Here is a 25,709-nt window from a genome sequence, read left to right as displayed (position 1 = left end):
TCCAAGTTTATTTTTAAAACTAAGAAGGCTGAACACAGAACAAGTATTTACCAGTTTTCAGTTGTCAGTTAATTTGATTTTCAGCCTCTCAATCAGTACTTACTGGGGCCGTACTCTACCCTTTATTTGCAGAAAGACATTAGGTTTAGCCCTCAACTCTGGCTCTTGGGAGGAAAGTTTTCTTTATCTATAGGATAAACCCATCAATTACCCATATATCTCAGATAGGATTGTCCATTTCTCCTCACCTTAATTCCATGCACCTAATTGCTAATCCTTCAAAGCTGGTTGTCTACATCATTCCCTGTCAACACTCAAATCATAGTTTCCTTGAGCTCAGATGAGTCAAAGGGAAACAAATTACACAAATGAAAGGCAATAGAGGTGCTTTAGTTGCACCTCATAGAGACAAATCTCATTGTTTAGAGTATCACAAAAACACAGCACCCATCTCTCTTGATCTGGTTGATTATAGGCTGACACACAACATTGACCAGAGGTGATGTCCAATCAGTATCAATGGCATCTCTCACATTGCTACCATCAAGGTGGTATCACAGCAAAGGCTTATATATTAATATTCATCTGAATATGGATAGTCCTGGTGGGCAGAAGTACTGAAATGAGAAAGAAAATGTGTAGAACAAGTTTAGACTATAGAGAGAATGACTCTCCTTCTGGCTGCTATCACAATAAAAGGTTTGTATTTACTTGCCACAATCTTACTGTCACAAAAAGCCTACATAGCAATTGTTTGTTGATAAAAACTAAATTATTTAATTTTAGTTCCCCTTCCTTAAATGTAAAAGAACTTTGATATTCAAATGTACAAACATAATATTTTCCATCACCCATATCATCAGTTTACCAAAGCAATATCTCATCCTCATTCCAGATTTCAGTGCAATTAGAATCTGATGGTGATTTGTGTACAATAATATTTCTATAGATATTTATCTAAATATATATGTATGTGTACATATACATATATACACAGACATGTGTATATATGTGCATGTAAGTATGTATATAAAGTTTAGTGCTGGTTATCCCAAATTCATAATTCAATGAGCTTTAACTCAGTAGTTACCACACATAACACACTATAGTTAATTAGAAATGAAAATGACAAAATTATGAGATACACTTCCATGTCCATGAAACTCATTACATACTTTGTAGGTCTCTAAACTTGAAAAACAAGACAAATATAAAATAATAAAAATAATTTATTCAAAATGACTAATTTGATATTTTTGGATCCTTCTAAAGAAGCTACAATAAAATCCACAATGAATATTCACTATATAGTTGTCAAATATAGTGGCTTATATGTTGATATAAAGTCAGCAATATTGGCTGATCTTCAGACTGTGGAATACTAAGTAGAGAAGCCCATATGTAGCAATACAATCTAACCCTGATTACATTTACCCTGTTAATGTATCAGACAAATCTCTGTAAAGAATTTGGGACCAGAATTCCCAAAACCCCTGTCTCACACTGACCTCATTACCCAATATTAAGACTACTCTTAAAAACCACATTAAATTCAACATCATAAAACAAATTGAGAAATTTTTCCAATACTTACATATTAGCAGTAGAATATCGGTATTTTTTGTTCAGGTTATCAATAACTGTCATGTCCTCTTCTGGCAACTGGAACTCAAAAACCTGTCACATAAGTAGACAGATTTTAGAATGACCACATCTTTGACAATCTGAAAAACACAAGCTAATCAGACTAAAAGATGTGGGGATAAGAGCTTCCAAAGGACTTTTAAGAGAATAGCAACAAAAAGTATTCAAGTTATTAAGCAAATGAATCTCAGCCTTTTGCTAAGATCAAATGAAACTATTAATGAATACCAAATGAAAGACGAATTCAAATATATTACTATATAAAATCTATTTAAATTTCACTGGACTACAGGCAATATCAGACCTCAAAAGAGACTAGAAAAGAAACCAAAGTGACAAATGAAAAGATTACAGAATCAGTTGCATGCAGATCTGGAGGAACCTAATGATCGTGGTTTTTTTTTGTTTTGTTTTGTTTTGATTTTGTTTTGGTTTTTTTGTTTGTTTTGTTTTGTTTTTTTTTTTGAGATAGGGTTTCTCTGTAGCTTTGGAACCTGTCCTTAAATTCACTCTGTAGACCAGGCTGGCCTTGCTTTGAACTCACAGAGATCTGCCTGCCTCTGCTTCCTGAGTGCTGGGATTAAAAGAATACACCACCATTGCCCAGCATGATCACTTTAAAATATATGAGTTAGTAACAATTATCATGAATACAGTAGGCTGTGTACATCCAATCAATGAATAGCTAAAATATATTAAAAAATGACACTTTCTCATATAATCAGAAATTTCTCAAATACAGATGATATTTTGCTTAAGGGATCCAAAAGCAGGCTCAAAAAGGATGTCACTATTGAAATTTGCAACACTGAAAGCAGCAAAATGATTTTCAGTTATTAATAAACCATCAACATGAGAGGTTCCTTAAATATGCATTTTTATAAATAGAGGAAGGAAGAAACAGAAAAAGTGTCCAAAATGTATTAGTTGATAAAACTAGGTAACAGGTATCAATTTATGATTTTTAATTAACTTCTATAAATTTGAACATTATCAAAGCAAAATGAACATTATCAATAATTGATCTAAATTATTAAGTTCAAACTGACAGAATACTTATGAAGGCTTTAATGGACAGAGTAAAAATTTACTTAATAATATTAAAAGAAGATCTAAAATTCAGAAATGTATACCTAAATCATATTTTAAAAAAAGCTTGCAATGTAAAAAAGAAAATAGATCATGTTTCAATGCATGAGCCAGCATTGAGAAAATGTGATGCCAAGTTTTATCTGACCAGATGCAGTCAATAAGAGCAAACGCGTTTAAGCAAAAAGCATAAAAATCATAATAAAGCAAGCTTGATGGCATAGCTCAATGTTAGAGAAATTGCCTATCATGTGTGGGCTCTAGGTTCAATCTCTAAGACTAAAATTGAAAGAAATAAATTAAACAGCAATTTTCTAATACAATGATCACAAAAGAGAAAAGCAAACACAACAGTTAAAAGAGGGGTCAATTTTGTTGCTAGAAATGTGTAAGTGCCATTTTACAAAAAGTAAATATTTTTACATCATTCCCAATTTTACATAGCACTCAAAAACTTGCTTTACAATAAAGACCAGTTGGGAAAAAAATATCACCCATAAAGAATGTAAAAAAATTCATTTTGCTACGCATATAGGAAAGAATAATATTCATTGACCACAAAGTAAAGACATGAATGGTGTGAGCCCAGTAAGGAAGAGATTCTAGCACATAAATATATATCATAAAACTAATGAAAACAGGGATGAACTATGAGGAAGATACTTCAACAAACAATTCTCAATCTGAAAAGCAAACATTGAGAATATATAAATGTGGTAAATGGGCTGTAAAGTGTCCCTTCCCCCAACTCTTCTAATTTCTGAGGATACACACTTTTGTGATATGAACATGCAAGTTTTTTTTTTTCCCAGTATAGGATCATGTCTCTCTCCCATCCCTTGAGGTTTGCTGAGCCTGTAACTTATAATGACCCATGACCCACAGAGCGTAAAAACATTGATAATGTGGCAGTGTTAAGCTTAGAAATGAAAGGAGTTTTCGAGTATCCGGTCCTAGCTGAATGTGGAGTGCACCTGTAACCCTGGCTCTTGAGAGGCTAAGAGCAGAAGACAGTGAGTCTGAGATGAGCCTAGATTGCAGAGAGACTGCCTGAAAAAAGACAGGACAAGAAAGAACAATAGCATTAATTTCTTTGTTGTAAACTTGTACATTGCAACTGGCTTACTGGACAACTATTACAGGTAACAGTACTTTCCTAGTTGAAAATAAAGACAATCAACCCACAAAGTGAATCAATATATGAAGACTATTCTTTATGAGCATCAATATAAATTAAAAATTTGTATAAAATAAATTTTTAATGAAGGTTGAAAATCACATAGTCTGGTTACCTCACTTCAGGGAATGAATGACAGGTGTTCATGTGTCCAAGACTACAGAGCATATTGTTATCTTAAAGAGGAAACAAAGTCAATTTTAATCCTCTACAGCATGAACCCAGAGTGCTATTGTAGAGAAGAAAACGCTCACGCATACACTTGAAACACACGTGCCTAGGGAATGCCAGGCACAGTCACCTGATACAAGAATACTGGAAGCTTGCAAATAAGCCTTCGAGGGAGAAACACTGTGCAGGAGCCCTGATGCCCATAGTCTTTTCTTCACCTTCATATTCTCTTTGATCCGCTTCTCATTGAAACTCTTGGCAACAACCACAGTCTCACGCTGCAGTAGATAACGGAGGGAAATTAGGACTGGAGTTTTTTTGTACTTCTCAGCCATAGCACCAAGAATTGGATCTTCCAAGAGATATGGGGCATTCTCATCTACCCTGAAAAGAAAGGAATGTTGACTACTTGAGATTAAGATTTGATGTGTTACAAATCTTACACAACACATGGATTTGCTTACGCTGGACCTAGGACTATTAAAATTTGACTCCAAAACCAGAATACTAGCATCATCTGCAACATTTTCAGAACTGTATATTGATGTTACTTAGATCTGGAAATAACCAGGCTAGCTTAAAGATAGACAGATATATTTTATTTATTATAAGGGGAAAACTCACGCCACAGAAATGGAAGATCCAGGCTCTGCTGGACCACAGGGGAAGCTACACAAAGAGCGCACCTTGGTGGTGTATAGGTTTTTATCTCCAGGTACCACAAAGCCACAGCTAAACTAGGTTCCACATCTTACAGATTATTGGTTAACAAGGTTTTCCCAATCAACTGTAGATTGTCCTCCCCATTCTCAAGCCTGTTGAGTAAATTCCAGAAAACTTGGGATTTCAAGACTGAAACTATTTTGTATGTGCTTTTTAGGTACGATTTAGTTACAATTCTCATTACCAGTTCTTATATCGTTGGGTTCCTAGAGCACCATAAGCAACCAGAACAATGTCGTTTGACTTGCAGTAATCCAAGAGCTTGCTCTGGTTGAGATATGGATGGCATTCTACCTGTAGATGAACAAGACAGAAAGATTTCAGGTTATAGAGAACCTCAAATATCCATGAAAAAGAAGTGTTCATAAGTAAAAGAAGTGGAAAAGTCTACACTATGTAAAATCTGAGTAGAAAAATTTCAACTTCAAGTAATGATCCTCTTTTAAAAACCAAAAACATCCCTGAGATGAACTGACTGGACCACTAAATGCAGAGACAGTAAGAAAATATGAAGTACAGATAGGGCATGGAGAATAAGCTCACCAAGCCTCGGATTTGAATTACACCATAAAGCAAGAATTTGACTGAAAACATTTGAGGGTAGGTATAAAGGACAAAAGAGTAAATTTGTAGGGATTCTGCTGGTGACATTTGGGTATATTTGGACATCAAAGCAATGAGGGGTTGGCAAGGGGATTAAAGAGCTTGCCATGCATGCCTGGTGACCTAAGTTCTATTACAGAACCCACATAAAGTTGGAAGGAGAGAGCCAACTCCACAAGGTTGTCCTCTGACCTCCACACAGACACCATTGCATTCACGCCTGCCTACCCACACAGTCACACACGGACATACACATGGACACACAGAGAGATACAGAGACAGAGACAGACAAACAACATTCATATACATACACACAAAAAATACATTTTTAATTGTGTTTAAAAAATCCCCAGAGAACCGAATGATAATGGTACATGCCTTATAACCCCAAAATTTGGGAGGCAGAAGCAGGTAGACCTCTGTGAGTTTGAGGCCAGTCTGGTCTACAGAGTGAGTTCCAGGACAGCCAGGGGTACACAAAGAAACTCTATCCCAAAAAAACAAATGCACGCGCGCGCACACACACACACACACACACACACACACACACACACACACAAAGAAAAAAAAAACTCCCAAGGGAAGATCATACAAATCGTTTATACAATGTCACATGGTCATCCTTGAAGCAAGATATACTTTATGTGTTCAGGAATGTATGTGTAAACATATATAATAGTTACAAAGTAACAAATACATACACACAGACATACAACACAGATATCTGTCCCTAATGTGCTACTACCAAAGTAAAAATTCCCTCAGGTCATTGACAACTAAGGAAAAATAACAAAGCTTACCCCATTACTTAGGGATAGCTGTGATTCATCGTCACTTATTAATCAAAATTTTATTTATAGTAGAATTCAATGAAGAAAAAAACCAAACAAGTATCTTAAAATAAAAACAATTAACCTCTCAAACACCCCAGTAAAACAGATAATTCAGGCAAAAATATACAAAGAGATGTATGAAATAGGTTTCAATTATGGGAAACCTGTGTTAAAACATGACTCAGGATAGTAATAATTGAAGCAAAAAAAATCTCTTTTTAAAAAATGTCTCCAAATAACAAGAAGAGCAGAGGGACCAATTTATTAAAATTATAGAAGATAGAAAGGAAGTTACAACAGACACAATGAAATCCAGAGGATGGTTACAGCATAATTTGAGAACTTACATTCTAAAAAGCTGGAAAATCTAGAAGTAAGCAAATCCCTAGACTCATATGTCTTACCAAAGTAAGTGAAAATATGTAAAAAACTTGACAAAGTCAATAATAGCAATCCAACTAATGTAAACAAGTAGAAATCCAGGCCCAGAAGAGTCAGTACTGAATTCTACCACACTTTTAAAGAGAAATTTTCACGTTAGCATTTGTGAACTTGACACAGTCAGAGTTATCTAGAAATAAGAGTATCAGTTGAGAAAATGCCTCTATTGGTTGCCTGTAGGCAAATCCACATGCCATTTTCCTGATTAATAATTGATGTCACTAGAAGACACCACCACGGGGCAGGTGGTACTGAAGTGTAATAAGAAAGCAGGATGAGCAAGTCGTGGGAGCAAGTCAGTAAGCAGTCTTCCTTATGGTCTCAGCCTAAATTCCTGACTCCAGGTTTCTGCTTGCAAGAACCTTCCCTGACCTCCCTCAGTGAAGGACTATAAGTTGCACAATGAAATAAACACGTTACTCTCCAAGTTTCTTTTGGTCATGGTCTTTTATCAGAGCAATAGAAAGCAACCAAGACAAGGGATTGACACCAAACTGTTCAACCAAGACAAGGGACTGACACCAAGCCATGTGTCATGACATGGCTCCTAAAACTGTTCTGTAAACTAGAAAGAGAAGGAACATTATAAAACTTACCCTACAAAGTCAGAAATAACCTCCTGTAGAGAAAGTCAGATCCCCTAGAAATGGACTTATGAGCTGCCATTTGGGTGCTGGGAAATGAACCTCTTTCAGAGAAGCCATCGCTCTTAACGACCAAGCCATTGCTCTACCCCCTTCATGGTTCTTTCATTCTTGCAGTCTTTAGTCATCTTCTGTATTACCAAGTGCAACTCTCCTTGAGTACTTTCATATTTCCATATTCTTGCGTGCACAGAAGCACTGTGGCTTCCAGGCTTTTCCACAAACACTTAACTATCAGAAATATAATCAGCATTCTCTGCTCCATGAAGTTCAGGTAAATAAGAGAAGAGGATTGTGGCTTCTAATAAAAGAAGAAAAGAATGAAGAGCAGAAGAAAAAATACTGTGGATGCTCACCTGGTTGCACACAGGCTTGTGCTTGAGCCCTGGCTTGTTCAGGATCATCTCCAGCTGCCTGCGGTTAAAGTTGGACACCCCAATGGACTTGGCCAGCCCTGCATCCTTACACTTCTCCATGGCCTGAGTCAGGGGGGAAGTTGGTAAAAATGATTTATGAAAGTGGCTGGAGATGTTTATAAATACCAGGAAAGGAAAATAAAGCATATGCACTGATTATTAAGAAGAGAGAAACCAGCTTAAAATATGGGCAGAAGATAAAGACAGAATGAATGCCTTAGGTCACCTAAGAAATCATATATTGAAACATATTTATCCCAAACCTTTCCCAGTAGTCTCCAATATATTCCAATTATGCTGTCCTACCTGCAACTGCAAAATAACCTTAGCAAAGATCATGTGTTTCTTGATCTGAAGGCCCACATCTGACTCTCACATGTGAAATTGAGACCTGACTCCCTCTCTTAACTTCCCCTGTGCTCTGTATTCCAAGTACTTACCTCCCAAGTGTCATGGAGATCCACTGTATCAAATAATATTTTCCCATTTTCAACTGTTGGATTAAGATTGTTGTCAGGCTAGAATATAAACAGTCATTGTCACCATTCCACCAGTGTCATGACTTTCCCCATTGTAATGTTCCTTGACAAAAGGCAAATTAAAAAAAAGATCAGTGGTCTTGAGGACACATATCTACAACCCTAGAATATGGAGGCAAGAGGGTGTGGACTCATTGTTAGCCTTGGTAACACAGCAGGTTCAAAGCCAGCCCCATTTTTTTTTAAAAAAATCAAAACTAAAGAGATTAAGATAAAAATAAAAATATTAAATAAAAAAGAGTCACAGTTTGAAGTGAGGATTGATACAAGCATGTTTATTTTCAAGATGAATTTTTCACTGGAAAATGCAGATAAGGCATTCAAAATAAACAACCATAATCAAACTATATTTACTACCAACGGGAAAAGATAGAACAAAGGAAAACCCTATAAACAGAATTTCTAAAGACTTTTCCAAATTCATCAATCTAGTGTGATTTGGGTTCCAAATTTTTCCACATGAATTTTCCTGATATATTCATTTAAGTTTTTTATCAGTTTATCTAAACAAATCATCAGCGAGATTAAAGTTCATGCTGAGCACTGAAGTAAAATAGGTATGAAGATGCTGACTGCCTACCTTCATTGGCACTGGGAAATGAATAAGATAGAGGTCAACATAGTCCAGCTGAAGCTTTTTCAGTGACTTTTCCAAACAAAACCGGACCAGTTCTGGCCTATGGCACGTGGAGGGGAGCTGCAATTATCAGAGTGAGAGCTGTGATACATTAACACATTGCCCAAATTTGTGAATTTCTTTTACCCAAAATTGAGATTTTTTTCAACTGGTCAAAAATTGGTGACCACAGAGCAAAAATACTCTGTCCAGACTTAAGTTTTCCATTGTCTAATATATTAATGTCAAGTCTGATACATACCTGAGGTGTATTGGTCAATTGATAGGAAAATGGTAGGAAATTAATACTTGTGTAAAATTGGATAAAATAATAATAACAACCATTCTCTGAGTTATATTTCACAAGAGTTTACAAAGGAGGTTTCTCTCTTATCCTTTCATTCATTTAGCCAACAGGAAAAAGTTAACATTCCTATTATTTACATAAATGAAAGGAAGTATTCTTGATATTTTATCATATAATAGACACAATACAAGACTCTAGCAATGTTTCATGAGATACTCAGGACACAAATTTTTATTCTTCTCATCACCAATGAAAGTGAAAATGGATATTAAGAAACTTAAGTAACATTAGTCACCCAAGAAATAAGATATGAGATTGTTCTAAGATGCCAGTCTTATCATAGTTCTGTCCATGTTAAATCACACTGTTTTTAGGTGAGAATCAAAATAACAAAATAATTTTACCCTAAGGTTACAAATTCAAATATAGTGGTGAGCAAAGATCCATTAGCTGCCTCTGTTTTCAACACCAGTTTATCATATGTAATTATGTGGTCAAATCATACAATCATCAACACACCAATTTCATTCATTTGCATACCAGCATACCATATGTGTGCAATACCTTTGAAGTATAGAATATATCTTCTCACTTCACAGTACCATAAGCAATCTTGTCACGGATGGCCAGTCCTACTTCTTCCTCATTTTGGTACATATAGGCTGCATCAATATGGCGAAATCCAGCATCTATAGCTATTTTGGTGGCCTCTGTAATCATACTCTTAGGAACCTAGAAAAGCAACCAGAGGGAGTATCTTGAGATCCGTGTGATTGAATTAATTCTGAAACAGCTAGTTACTTTACAAAACCACAAGTTTCTGCTGTGTTAAGTGAGTTCTGTCTTGGGGGTGTTGAATTTTCCCAGGGTTGCCTGGCCCTCTTGCTCTCACATAATGAGAATTCGGCATCTGAGCCAAGTCTTCAGACTGAGACACTCATGAATCACTGCCATCCAAGGCCTTCAGGGACTCCTCCAGGTTCACTGATTTGCTGGGAGGATCCCCGGGACTCAGTATACAGCTGTAACAGTGGTTGTTATTTATAGAATAAGGTTATAAAGTAAAACAACCCCAATACAACGTGCATGGCAAGAGAAATAGTATTGAAAGTTTCCCCTGGAGAAATCACGCAAACACATAAATTCCCCTCACGTTGCACTAATAGTATACATGTATGCATTGTTTCCAGGAAATCTGTTGAGAGCCTCAATTCCTAATTATTTAGCTGAGGGTTTATATAGGCATTCTCTGAAGTCACTCTAAAATGTACTCTTCCAAGCAAATCAGACCTTTACAAACTCTGTTCTTTATGCAAACAGTTAAAAATATGGCCATTCTTCTCTATTATGAAATGGTGATAAATAAGGTTGCCAGCTGTCAATCAGTATCTAGTTTAAAAATAAACACTGTAACACATAGCAGGATGCTGTCTTAACTCATCTTCCAACCATTCTAGCTGTATGATTGAAGTAAATCTAGCATTAAAATGTATTAGGCCAGGATATAGATTTAAACATAAGAATTACTTTTATGATATATAAACGGAACTATTTAAGTAACTTTGCTTGATGCTCAGAGGAGACTTTGAATTTGGGTCTTTGCTGGGGCTGTTGATATTTGAGGGTCTCTTTAAAATGGAATAAATGAACTTGTGTTATTAGGTAGAGATAATCTTTTTGGAGCCAGGCACAGAATGTTATAGTTTTAATCTTAATTGTCCCCTGATGGATCAAGTGATTGAAACCTGAGGACTTTAACCTCACTAGAAGGTCAGTCCTTAGTTAATTTATGATTTGATTATATCATTGGGAAATGGTAGAAATGAGAAGGGATGGTGCGGGAGAATTATCTGTATTCTGTCAATCATATTTTAATAAAACGCTGATTGGCCAGGCAGGCAGTATAGGTGGGAAAGCCAGACAGGAAGTAGGGGTGGAGCAAAGAGACTGGGAGTATTCTGGAAGCAGAAGCTCTCTCTCAGCGATTCCTGTACAGACCACCGAAGAGACAGCATGTAACTTGCCCAGCAGAGAAAGGTACGGAGTCATTATGGCTAACATAGATGAGAATAATGGGTTAATATAAGTTATAAGAGTTAACAAGAAGCCTGGCCTAATGAGCCAATCAGTTTATAACCTTATGGAGTCTTGTGTGTGATTTTCTTTGTTGCTTGCCGGCTGTTGGGGTACTAGGAGGGACAGAAACCCCAACAAGCCGGCCCCACATGTTACAAAGGGATGGCTCATTGTTAGTATAATGAAGAGGGTGGCTAACATTAGACACGGCATGGGGTTGAAGTATTTTGACCAATGTATATCACATGCACCAATCAAATTAGTGCAAATGCCATTTCTCTTTTCTTCATATTACATTTAGGATCTTTGAGTTACTCTCCTCCACATATTAACAAAATAAAAGTAGACCTGGTGGCACAGGTTGAGGCAGGAGGTTTCTGAGTTCAAGGACTGAGTAAGTAACACAGTGCAATCTTATCTCAAAATGTAAGTCTTTTTGTTAAGCCTGGTGATATATATAACTTCTTTCAATGATAGAATATTTACATAGTATGCTCCAGGGCTTAGGTTCAATCCCCTTTACTGAAATATATATCACTGTAAGATATAGTCAACATTCTATTGATAAGCCACAATTTAATCCTTATCTGTGCTTTGGTACCTATGTTCAACCTAATAATCACTATTCTACATTTCAGTCAAAAATGAAGCTGTCATAAAAGTGATATTTGTATCTGGTTTCTGTGTTGCATTTATTTTTAAAATGTCCTCTAATTCATGCAGTTTATAAAAATGTCAAGAATTAATTTTTCGTGGATTCTCAATGCTTTGTGTGTGTGTGTGTGTGTGTGCATGCAACATAATAATTCATTGTTTGATGAGCACCTAAGTTAAAATCATATTTGTTACTAATGGGACTTCATCTGTCACTCCAGTATACTGACTTTGTTTCCTTTGTACAGGTGAAGGAGTTTATGGGTAGAACATATAAAAATTTTAATTTTAGGAATTTATATATTGTCTTCTTTAGTATTTGTACTGATTTACATTCCCATTAGCATGTATGAGAGTTCTGCTCTTTCAGCATTCCATCAGTGTTTGTTTTCTGATGCCCCTTTTTAACAGACAATCTAAGACAATCTTTCCATTATCTCATTGTAATGTTAAATTTCAAAACATGCTACCGAGCCATAATAACCAAAGCAACATTGCATTATCCTGAAACAATGACATCAAAGGAAGAAAGCAGAGAGCAAGCCTTCAAATCATTAGTATAGGTAACATCTTTTATACATGTCCTCAATGTAAAGAACATAGAAACGAAAATACATAAATAAAATTATGTATACTTATGAAACACTTTTTACTTTTTTGAGTAAAAGATTAAAGTATATAATTTGTTAATTTTTTAACTGTGAGATTATAATATAGCTTCTACATTTGTCCCTGCATTTTCCTCTCCACAAACCTTCCCATGTATCCCTCCCTGCTCTCTTTCATATTGATGCTTCTTTCTTCATTAATTGTCATTACATGAATATATTTATATATATAAATTCTTAAATACAACATGGTCAGTCTGTATAGTGTTAATTATACATGTATTTTCAGGGCTGACCACTGAGTTTTGGATGACCAATCACAGTCTTCTTCCCTGGAGAAGACTATTTCTCCACTCTCAGTATTCCTGACTAGCATGTAGATCTTTGTGTAGGGAATGTTTGCAGCAAGGGAATAACAGAATGAAGAAATTTCCTGCAGATAAGAAGGAAATCATTGCTAAATGTCTTTCTATGCATGTTCACTTTGGTGGCTTAATTTGGATTCCTTTTAAGCAACAACAACAACAACAAAAATCTGGGTGTGTCGTGTTGGCATTTACAGAGGTAATTAGATCAAGAGGACTCTGACCAGATCAGTAGATTAATCTCTTCATTTCATTTCCGTGTTGGGGAGTGACAGAAAGTAGGGGTGTGGTTTAATTGGAGGAAGTAGGGGCCTGGGACTGCGTGCTTGGAATGCATCTTGCCCTAAGCTCCTTCCTTCACTTCTCTTCCACCAAGAACAGAAGAGCAGCTGCCTCCACATAGCCCACCAGCACCATCACCACCACCTTGATGTTCTGCTCAGACAAAGCTGACCAAGCAACAACAAATTGGAGCTTGGGACCATAATCTAAATCCAAAAATGAAAGAAAAACCACCCACCAATCTCTTCTTTGGGTTCTGTGAGGTATTCTGACCACAGCAATGCAAAAATAATAAATTATCTGGAAAATTATTACTATTCGGGGTACATAAAAAAAACTCAGAAAACTTTGTAACAGAATTCAATAAATAGAGAGGATGTGATCTGAATATACATTTCTCAAAAAATTCTGAAAATATTTGAGATAAAGAAACTTAGTGTCATGTACAAGCCTTTATCCAGACTTCATGCATTAAGGGTTGTTATTTTCTCTATTGGACCCAGCTGGAAACAGGCTTGTTTCAGTCTTGAAACTGAACGTGAAGACAGAGCTAAGAATTATAGTCCTTATCTTCATGGTCAAACTCTCAGCTCCCATTAGACCTGTCTGCTTTCTTCTGAACTCCAAAACCACCATCCTTACCTCTTCTGGATCATAAGTTCCAAAGCCAAGAACAGGAATGTGGTGGCCATCATTTAGCTCTGCACAGAGTTTAGGATTCATTTTGAAATGCTCTGCTTCTGTTTTCCCTGCTATTACTGGGTGCTGAGTAACAGGAAGATATACTGCAAATGTGGGGTGTAAGTTTAATCATTACTCATTTTCTGTCCAACCCTTAAACAGCAGGGTATTGGAAGGGAGGTAACACAGCTCACAAGCCCCTGAAAACTGGTAACAGCTCAATGATTTCATAGGAAGAAGAATTCTAGAGTAAAGTACCATATGCTGATACATTATTTAGTCTTTATAAATTTTTCTCAGTATAGTCTCCCACAAACTGTCCTAAAACAGAAGATTAATTGAACAACCATTGGCCATTTGTTACTTTGAAAACCTCTTTACCTCTATTCCCTTATTTGGACTCATGTTTTTCTGGCCATGATGAAGCCTCTTCTTAGTTATACATGATAAAAAGAGTAAGCTATCACACACCACACACACACAGTCACATTCAGAGAATTAAAGAAATGGGGGTGGGTAGGTATATGGCTCAGTGACTAGGATCACTTGCTCTACAAGATGAGGACCCCAACTCAGATTCCAGCACCTACATAAAAGTTTGGGTGTGGCTGTGTATACCTATATTCCTAGAGCTACCAGGTAGGGACAAAGGAGGCTCACTGGGATGCTGGCCAGTCGGTCTGGTTCCAGCTCCAGCAAGAAACTGTCTCAAACAAGTAAGCAGAGAGTAACAGAACTGTATACTCACAATTCTCCTCTGGTCCACACATGTTCATACACCACACATGCATATAGTACTGCATATGAATAAACCTACACACAACACACACACGCATATACATTCAAGTAATGTACATATAACACATCTACACATATGTGCACACACACCATCACACACATCAAAAACATACACACATAGACAAAACACATATACTCAAATACACATACATCACATTTGTTCACAAATGTATACAATCACTGTCAGTCACTGAGACACACACTTAACAGTTATCTATTTCACACACATTAACACCTAGTCCCACAAACACACTCAAACACACATGGTAGCATACTGGCATGCTCACACTCACACACTTATAATCACAAAAATTCATTCATATAAACACACACTTTACAATGCCTACTTAGAGAACAATAGTCACACACTGAAATACTAAAGCACATCACAAATACATACACTTCACAACTAACACACAGAGAGCACACATACCCACATATGGCAATGCAATCCTACAAAATGACTCACCTTCTCATATACTCTCATTCACTTACTCACTAAATCTCTCTCTCTCTCTCTCTCTCTCTCTCTCTCTCTCTCTCTCTCTCTCTTACACACATACACACACACACACACACACACACATACACACACTAAAATCACACTACACGCATATCGGATTCTAGGGAATGAACTCCAGGCTGGTATGACAAGAACCCTTGCACACTCAACCATCTTGTCAGTCCATATGTTAACTATATATTCGCTCCTCTCAGTCTACATTTCTGCCAGGGAGAAGCTGATATCACCTTTCACTGTTAGTGCAGAAACTCAAGCTTCCCTAGGAGGTTAATTCATACTTAAAATGTACTTCAGGTAACGACCCGCGTGTTTACTGCTTGTGACTAATTCACAAGGAAAACCTAAACACTATACTAAGGGACCCTCTTGCTCTGTGGTTTCTACTAAGCCTCCATCCATCGAGGTCTGAATTCAACAGCGGTAATCATTGGGCCCTATTTCCTTTTCTCATTCTTCCATTTTCATTAGATTCAGACCATCATTCAAACGAAAGGTCATCATATCCCACTCTCTCTCTACAGATTTACTGGGGGGGTAAGGTCCCCTGCCATTTTCGCCTATTGTCCTGCATTCATAGCACCTATATAGGACCAGTGTGCACAACAGGAAATTGCTTTGCATACAGGGATTGTTTTAAATAAAAACAAAGCCCCTTCTGCTCTGTAGTAAAACTAGATATTTCCAGGCCTTAAGACCTTGCAGAGCAGGTCTGACAACTGTTCTACAGGAAGGAGGTCAGAGAAGGTAGGAACTATTAACTGTTTGAAGTACAGGAGTATGGTATTACTTGAGACTCAAGTAATCAGTCTCTCATCTGGTCTCCTTCCTTCCTGTTCCTGCTTTCCTATCTCCTCCTTTGTCCCTTCCCTGGGTCCTTTTGTTCCCCTCTCCCATAAGACTCAAAATTCCTTAAGTCTCTTAAGATGAGCATCTGTTTTTCAACAAAGTTCTGTACAAAGACAGAACTGAATCCTTGACAACTCTGTCAAGCCTCACAGACCAAGAAAAAAACAGACCATCTCTTGACACTGAGGAGGCCATAGGGCTTTTTGTTTTCCAGCATGTTCTAATCTGTACTGCATGCATGACCTCACTTAATTCTGCCCTGCCCTGCCCTGATTACATGCTCGTGATTTGGTTGGATTCTTCTACACCCAAATCTTGTTTACTTGTGAAGAAATTAAAACAAAAGGACAAAAGACTTGTAAAGTTAGCCCAAGTAGTCTGAGTTCAGACGACTGCCAACTTTATCATAATCCAATCTGCTGATGCTTGACTTGTATACCAGCGACCCTGAACATTAATATCTTTCCTTGTCTTCCCTTCATTTCTTTTCACTTACTGTGGCCTCTCCAGTGAACCTTTTATGCCTGTTTTTCCTATTCTTTGGCCAAGAATAATTTCCTCATAGCTGAAGCTCACCCTCAGTTACTGGTTCTGTGACTCCTTCAAGATGGAGAAGCCACCATATGTGGGATCGAACTTGGTAGCCATTCCCTGGTTAGTCATTACAGAAAATGCTACATATAAAGAGACAACTGATTAGAACTTTGAGTCTGAGCACTATTCATCATATTCTGTATCTGTCCTATTAGAACTGCCTCCAGAGATATTGAAGGTCACCTATCTTGTGTTCAGCCCTTCCTTCCATATATCTGGGTCCCATAAATGCAGAAGTGGGTCTCGGGATGTGTCTAAGTTAGTACTGTTCTCACATATTCAAAGTCCTGTGTTTGATCACTAGAGAAGTAGATATACTAATTCATGCCTATAATCCTAGCATGCAGAAAACAGAAGTTCAAAGTAAACCTTGGCTACTCAGAAAATGTAGAAGACACTCTAGGCAATATGAGATGCTACCTCAAAAAAAAAGTTTAGATAAAAATTAAAGACAGAAGTCACCAAGTTTATTGTGGTTTCTTCCTTTTCTCTTCCCTTTAGCACAGAATTCTTTCCTTATCACAACCCAGGGTATTTCACAGAGTTCTTTGTTCTGAGCTCAGCCTTTAACCTGTGTACACAGCTAGAAACAACATGGCATTTGAGGTGACAGTACCTGATAGCCACAGGCATAAACTAACTTCATAACAAAGTTTTCTAAATTGGAGACAAGTGCAGAGTGTACCCTGTATTCAATTCCAGACTTCCTTGAGGAGTCTTCAGATTGGCTATGCACACAACACCCTCCCCCTAATTCGTGAGCTGTTTCCTATACCAGTTCCAGCCTGCACTTGAGACAAATCCAGAAAACAGCTTATAGTAGCCAAATGTTTCTTTTTTGTCCCCGATCCTGCACATGAGCCCAGAAGTCCAAGCCTTTTGTTCTCATAATGGTCGCATAAGTTGGTGCTGATCTGGACAAGTTACCACCTACACTGGCACTTTCAATGACGCTTGCGGATGTCAAAGTCTCAGAGTTTATTCTACAAATACACACAAATACCTGTCAATTGAAACATATTTAAAAGAAAATAGGTAATAAATGCCATAGCTGAGTTGACTGTAGCTATTTTGTTATTTAATATTTAAGAAGTCACTTTTAAGGACTTTGAATACTTCATGATTTGGAGTTCTTTCTATTTCTTTATTCTTTAGTTCAGTCATATGTTTGTTATACAGCCCAGAGTAGCCTCAAACTCACTGCAGAGCTCAGGCTGACCTCAAACTCACCCTCGTTTACTGCTTAGCCTCCTGAGTGCTAAAATGCCTAACACTCACTCTTTTCAAGACAATATTTATTTATTTTATCATAAGGAATTGAACTGCATTCTTCCAAGTACACTATCCACTCAACTTCTGTGACCCTTATACTGAATTTATTTCATTCTCAATATTTCATTGTGAACAAGTTTAGGCAGGAACTAACATGAGTTTTTTGGTTGGGGCTGGCCTTGCTGGTTTTGCTTCTCTGTCTTGAGAACTGATACAGAGAAAACCAAAGAAAGTACTATTTCCCAGGGGCGATATAGGTTTTACTTCAGAAGTTGTAGTTCAAACTCATGTTTTCTCTTTCTCTTTCTCTTTAGCATGGTAGAAATGAGAAATTTTACAAACTAACAGATTGTGTGATGGCCACTCTTGTTGTCAGCTTGACCATATGTGGAATAAACTACAAAACAGAAATGGAAGGCACACGTCTGAGAGATTTTCTGCTTGGTTTTAAGTGGGTGACTCCATTTCTAGTCTAGACTTCTGATGTAGGAGGACACACACGTTTAATCTGGATCTTGAGGTAAAAAGACATTTCCTTAATGTGGTCCACATGTTCTGGGCTTTTCGTTCACAACTAGTTGTTGTTGGATTAGCTAGACTGTAGCCTGTAAGTCATTTCAATAATCTCTCTCTCTCTCTCTCTCTCTCTCTCTCTCTCTCTCTCTCTCTCTCTCCCTGACTAATATACTGTTAACTATTATTTATAGTCAATATTTTTTATGTCTTGAAGGGTATTCTAATGTTCAAACACATCTATCTGAATCTTGCAGAATACCTGAAGTGTGTGCAGGTTCCCGAAGAGGCCAGAAAACATCGTCAGATCCCGTGGAGCTGGACTTACAAACGCATGTTAGATGCTCTCTGTTACCCCAGCAGACGCCATCCAGCAGACTCCTTCCTAGAACTTTGTAGCAAAACAACAGCTATAGCCTCACTTTCCCCATCCAGATCTCCTGTGTATCCCATAGAATGGGTGTTTCTTTGTGCTATTTCTTGGCTTCTGCTTGTCAGGATACCTTTCCCTTCACCCTTCAGAACTGTAACACATTGGTGAAACATTTCCCCTCTGAGCTGCAACACCTCCACTGGGGAAACCTTCCTCCTACGAGCTGCAACACATCTCACGGGGAACTCTTTCCCTCCTCAGAGTTGTAAGACTAATTCTGAACCTGAATCCTGAACCTGATAGAAGGGAAGTGGGGAATAGCTTTGAATGCACTGCCACAGGAGACAACTTTCTGAAGGGAACACTAGTAGCACAAGCATTAAGATCAACAATTATAAAAAGGACCTCATGAAACTGAGAAGCTTCTGCATGGCAAAAGACACCATTACTTTGACAAAGCAGCAATCTAGAGATTGGGAAAAGATTTTTTTTTTTACCAACTCCACATTCAGTAGGGGACTAATATCCAAAATATATAAAGAAAACTAGACATCCAAAAACCCCCAAAATAATTAAATTTAAAACAGGATACAGATCTAAACAGAGAATTCTCAGTAGAAGAAATGCAAATGGTTGTTAAACAGTTAAGGAGATGTTCAACATCCTTAGCCATCAGGGAAATATAAATCAAAGCTACTGGGAGATTACATCCTATACCTGTCAGAATGGCTAAGAGCAATAACACAAGTCACACTTCATGCTTGCGAGGATATAGATAAAGGGGGACACTCCTCCATTCCTGGAGGGAGTGCAAACTTGTACAGTTGCTATGGAAGTCAGTATGCAGGTTTCTCCAAAAATTAGGAGTCACTCCATTACAAGACCCAGCATATACCCCAAGGACACTATATCCTACTGCAAAGACACTTGCTCAACTAGTTCATTGTGATTTTATTCATAATAGCTGAAATTGGAAACAATCTGGATGTCTCTGGAGTAAAGAATGAATTAAAAAATGTGTTACATTTACACAGTAGAGTATTACTCAGTTGTTAAAAAAAGACATCATGAAATTTGTTGGCAAATGAATTTTTTATAGTGCTTTTTATTATTAAAAATTTCCACCTCCTCCACTCCTCCCACTTCCCTTCCCTTCCCTCTGCCACCCTCTCCCCCTCCTACTCCAGGCCAAAGAGCAGTCAGAGTTCCCTACCCTATGGGAGGTTCAAGGTCCTCCCTGTTCCCCCCAGCTCCAGGAAGGTGAGCATCCAAACAGACAAGGCTCCCACAAAGCCCATCCATGCAGTAGAATCAAAGCCCAGCGTTATTGTCCTTGGCTTCTCAGTCAGCCTCCACTGTCAGCCACATTCAGAGAGTCCTGTTTGATCGCATGCTCCATCAGTCCCATTCCAACTGGCCTTGGTGATCTCCCATTAGATCTGTCCCACTGTGACAGAGGGGTAAATGCACCCCTCGTGGTCCTGACATCCTTGATCATGTTCTCCCTCCTTCTGCTACTCATTAGGACCTTAGGAGCTCAGTCCAGTGCTCCAATGTGGGTCTCTGTCTCTATCTCAAACCATAACCAGATTAAGGTTCTATGGTGATATGCAAGATATTCATCAGTGTAGTTATAGGACAAGGCCAGTTCAGGCACCCTTTCCTCTGCTGCTCAAGGAACAAGCTGGGAACATCCCCTTGGACACCTGGGAACCCATCTAGAGTTGAGTCTCTTGCCAACCCTAAAATGGCTCCCTTAATTAAGATATATACTTCTCTGCTCCCACATCCACCCCTCCTTCATCCCAACCATTCCGTTCCCTCAAGCTCTCCCCATCCTCCCCTTCTCCCTTCTCTACCCCCATCTCCCCTTATCCCCACCTCACCCGCACCCCGGTGCTCCCAACTCCTGCCCGGCAATTTTGTCAACTTCCAATATCCAGGAGGATAAGTATATGTTTTTCTTTAGGTTCACCTTCTTATTTATCATCTCTAGGATCACGAATTATAGGCTCAATGTCTTTTATTTATGGCTAGAATCCACTTATGAGTGAGTACACATCATATTCCTCTTTTTGGGTCTGGGTTACCTCACTCAGGAAAGTGTTTTCTATTTCCATCCATTTGCATGCAAAATTCAAGATGTCATTGTTTTTTTTACCACTGAGTAGAACTCTAAAGTGTATATGTGATACACCTTCTTTATCCATTCTTCTATTGACGGGCACCAAGGTTGTTTCCAGGTTCTGGCTATTACAAATAGTGCTGCTATGAACATAGTTGAACAAATGCTTTTGTAGTATGATAGGGCATCTCTTGGGTATATTCCCAAGAGTGGAATTGCTGAGTCCTGAGGTAGGTTGACTCCCAGTTTCCTGAGAAAGGGCCACACTGATTTCCAAAGTGGTTGCACAAGTTTGCATTCCCACCAACAATGGATGAGTGTTTCCCTTACTCCACATCCTCTCCAGCGTATGCCATCATTGGTGTTTTTGATGTTAGCCCTTCTGACAGGTGTAAGATGGTATCTCAGAGTTGTTTTGATTTGCATTTCCCTGATCGCTAAGGAGGTTGAGCATGACCTTAAGTGTCTTTTGTCCTTTTGAACTTCTTCTGTTGAGAATTCTCTGTTCAGTTCAGTGCTCCATTTTTTAATTGGGTTAATTAGCATTTTAAGGTCTAGTTTCTTGAGTTCTTTATATATTTTGGAGATCAGACCTTTGTCTCTTGCGGGGTTGGTGAAGATCTTCTCCCAGTCAGTAGGTTTAGGCAAATGAATTTAACTAGAAAAGAAATTCATCCTGAGTGTGGTAAAATCAGACCCAGAAAGACAAATATTGTGTGTATTCACTTGCAAATTATTATTAGCAGTTAAATAAATAATAACCCAGCTACAATCTGAAGACTCAGGGAGGTTAGGTAATGAGGAGGGCTCTATGGGAAACACATGGATCTCCCAGGGAAGGGGAAATAGGACAGATTTTTCTGGTGGGCTGGGAGCCAATGGGAACAGGAGAGATTGTGTGTGCAGAGGAGATGGGTTGGAGGCAGCAAATGTGAGGAGAGAAAGGTGGATGTTCTTCTCTGCATGTGTATGTTAGAATTATTCAGTCATACTAAGAACATATCCAGCACTTCACCGTTCCTGTTTTCCTCAAAGAAAAACCAGAAACTCTGACTCTGGGCCCACTTAGGAATTTAAGAGAGAGGGGAAGGAGGTAGTTGGGAGGTGGGATCAAGCATTAGGGTGAGATCTTTGGTAGTGAACTCTAAGATGAAATTACATCATTGGTCCACAGCTGTTCTTCACATTCTCATCTGGTGATGGAATCTCTGCATATGATTCTCCTATGCTGAGCCATCAGGCGTGTGGTCCTAATCAGAGCTGTGTCCTGTCACCATCATGTCCTTCAGCCTCCCCAAACTCTGAACGAAATAAAAATAGAGAAACTCCTTTACACTGTGTTCTACAGAAGGTACTTCTGGTACAATTGTTAAACGAAATTTAAGAAAGTTCCTGTGGTCTCTTATGAAATAAATTAAGATAAGTTAGTAATTCAAAGAGTAGCCGGCCATTTCTTCGCAGTCATAGTCACAGGAAGAGTACAGAAGAACTTTTAGGGAAGGTAGGAATACTGTGTGCCTTGGTTGTGTTGCATTGCAGGTAATATGGGATACTAATTTATTAAAACAAAAACAAACAAACAAAAAAACCACGAAAGCAAACGAAGGCAGGATAGCACCGCCGCAGGTACCATCGAGTCAGAACTTGAAGTTCTAGATTCTGAAATTCGGGTAATTGCATAGTTGCAGAAGTCCTGGCAAGAATGGCATTTTTGTGTTTGAAAGAGGTGAGCGCAGTGCATGTTGGGATCTGTAGTCCGCGCCTAATTTGGCTCTGTTTGGGGCTGGTGAGAAACTCCTCCCTGGACCTAAGAGTGAGCTGTTGCTTCCAGACCCAAAAGACCCAGTATGGGGTCTTATTGATGATGTCCTGCGCTGCCCACTGTGTCTTAGATACTTGGCTCCCAGTATGTCCTTGTCACTGTCTCCTAGATCAGACTTTCTAAGCCACTCTCAAAGACCGAGATGGGACTGACTGACTCGCCGAACCCCAAGCTATATCGAAAGTGTCAAATTCCTAACACAGAGCTCTCCCTAAGTGAGTAACCGAGTTAAACCCTACCTAGTTCTGAGCTACCTAGAAAGCTGACTGCCGCTTTCTTGAGCATATTATGATCCCACACCCCACCCCCTCCCTCTGCCCGCCCCCCCCCCCCCCCCCCCGCTCCCATGCCATTCTTTCCAGCTGTCCTGCTGAACCAAGAGAGTGGCATTTAGAAATCCCACCACTATTCGTCCTCAACGGAACTTGCGGTGCCAGAAGGGGCTAGGGAGAATCTAGATGAGGCGACACTGCTGGGAACCTGATTTCAGAATTCGCCTGGTCACCCCTTGATTGCGTGGCTGGGCTACATAAGCGCCCCCTGGTGGCGCGACTGGAGAAACTAGCCTCAAGGGTAAAGTTGCTGGGCCGACAGTACCTATGAAAATCTGAAACTGAACTCTTTATGATCAGACTACAAAATTCACATATTCTAAATATTAATTCTCTTAGAGTATCAGCAATACTTATCGAGATATTTCCCAAAAAATCCTATGTTAATTTTTACATGATATATTTGTTATGAACAAATACCACCATTTGTGTTTGTGTTACTTTGTTTTGGTTTTTGAAATAGGTTCCTATGAAACTCAGCTGGCGAGTTATGAAGTCCAGCCTAGCACCAAATTTGTAGTTCATCCTGCCTATGCTGCCTGACTATTGGGATTTCGGTGTGTGTCACCACACCCAACTTATCTCTGCTGGGTTTTGGGTTTGGTGGTTTTGTGTGTATTGAGACAGGCTCTCCTGTAGCTCACGGGCTGCCCTTGAACATGCCATGTAGCTGAGGATGACTTTTAACTCCTGATCTTCCTTTCTCTGCCTTTCAAATGCTAGAAATACGGGTAAGTGCCACCGAGCCTGGATCTGCTGTTGTAATGAAATTCTTCATGACTGTTCTCCAAACTTCATGAATATCATAACTTTTTCTATATAGGAAACATAAAAATATTCTTTATTACCTTTAAAAAATTAATATTAGAGTGTTTTCTGCTGAGTAGATGTTTAATTATGCTATAACATTAATTAATATGTGAAACAATTTTCTAAATATACACCTTTGTTTCCCTAATTGTTCTAATAAAAGCTGGGGAGTCAGAAATTCAGATAAAAATCTGTCTGATAAACACCAAGGAACATCAGAGAGTCAATTGGCTGACCCTCTCTTCATGTTTTTTTTTTTTTTTTCATCTACAAGCCCCAGAAATTCTTTATTCCCTTTCCCTGTCCTTCGCTATCCGGACTCTAAATTCTTCCAATGACTCTATGACTCATCCCAGTCGGCCAATTGCAAACTCTGTCCTTTAATTCAGGGAGGCTTTATTGGCACTGTGGAATGACCGAGCAAATAATCCTCCTGCAAAATACATGTGCCATTTTAATTGGATAGCAAATATTCATAGTCACAGTAGTATGTATCTGGTGTTGTGGGTCACCCTCCAGAGAAGACCACTCAGATAATCCATAGCCATTTGAAAGTCTCTATTCAAGCCAGCTGGGACTACACTCAGGTACTCTAGAACCAAGTGTAATGCTGAGCATTTAGAGTAAAGGCCTTTTAAAGACAAAAAGTATATCCTATTCTTTTGCTTGGACGCTTCAGGGGGAGGTTTGCACAAGCAGACAGTTTAACAGAAGACAAGTTAGCCTTGGGTTGCTAAAATGGGACTGGATAATTTTCCACAGGACTTCCCATTAAGATCAAAATCTAGTTTAACCTAAAATGGTCTCAGCAAAAACTCAAGATGGAGGAACCTGGGCTCTATTTCCATGGTACACTGCTCTCTCTAGTTTTGACTGGCATATTTAATTTTCGTTGAAAACATGTCTGCATGAGTGTGTGGAAGTCAAAGCATTACCTTGGTTGTTATTTTTAAGATACCATTCATTTTTCTCTTTGTTGTTGTTGTTGTTGTTGTTTTCATTGACATGATCTCTCACCAGTCTGGAACCTGCCAAGTGGGCCAGGAGGGCATGGATACACCTGTCTTTGCCTCCCCAACACTAAATTTACAAGTGTGTGTGTTACTATATCTGGTTTTTTAAGTGTGGGTTTTGGGGTCAAACTCAGGTCTTCATGCTTTCAAGGATAGCACTGGTCTGGCTGAGCCATCACTCCAGCCCTAATGTATTTTATTTCTGTATTATCTTTATCAGTTCAAAGTCAACTCTCCATAATTCCTACTGTATAAGAGTAACTTTATTTTGTCTTATCATTATGTCATGTAAAGTTCATAACCACCTAATAAACTTCCACAAAAGAATCAGTCTACAAATTCATTTGCCATTGCCTTGGAATTTTTGATTGGTTTAGAACTGACTCATTGACCCTAGTGACACTGAGACTGTGATCATGATATAAAATCTAGGTTATTTTTGTTCTTGTTGTCTATTTGTTTTTGTTTTAAGAGGTGTAAATTAAATAATAATGAGGTGATAATATTAGTAGTATGGGAAAATTCCAGAAAACTGACAACACTTAATGCTGGAAGATTCTGCAATGGATGTCCTCATTCATTGCTAATGGAGGTGCATAATGGTATAGCCACCTTGGAAGATAATTTGATGATTTCATTTTTTTAACTTAATTCTTTATTGATTCTTTTGGAATTTCACATCATGCACCCCAATCCTGCTCATGTACCAGTCCCTCCATACCTGCCCCTAACCCTGCAGTATGCCCCCACGAAGCTCCCTAAAAATTAATTAAAAACAAAATAAACAAACAAACAAAAAAAACCAGCTTGGTCCTCTGT

General features: G+C 38.4%; 1 long non-coding RNA gene and 1 pseudogene across 2 annotated transcripts; one reads left to right on the top strand and one right to left on the bottom strand.

The window, feature by feature from the left end:
* Positions 1-13,911, bottom strand: LOC125417406 (prostaglandin-E(2) 9-reductase-like; annotated as a pseudogene). The gene is made up of 9 exons (XR_015734825.1): positions 13,831-13,911; positions 9,768-9,935; positions 8,861-8,977; positions 8,182-8,259; positions 7,682-7,804; positions 4,989-5,098; positions 4,300-4,465; positions 1,595-1,677; positions 1-617 (listed from the first exon to the last, which is right to left on the bottom strand). The product of XR_015734825.1 is annotated as a prostaglandin-E(2) 9-reductase-like (transcript).
* Positions 11,054-22,246, top strand: LOC146891951 (uncharacterized). Its single transcript, XR_015734826.1, has 3 exons — positions 11,054-11,240; positions 18,217-18,422; positions 18,673-22,246. It is a non-coding gene; the product is annotated as an uncharacterized LOC146891951 (long non-coding RNA).
* The last annotated feature ends 3,463 nt before the right edge of the window (positions 22,247-25,709 follow it).

This window comes from Myodes glareolus, chromosome 14 (assembly GCF_982192425.1).
Source record: "Myodes glareolus chromosome 14, mMyoGla1.1, whole genome shotgun sequence".
NCBI lineage: Eukaryota > Metazoa > Chordata > Mammalia > Rodentia > Cricetidae > Myodes > Myodes glareolus.
Note: the sequence above shows the minus strand (reverse complement) of the source record. Positions and strands in the feature narration are given on the sequence as shown.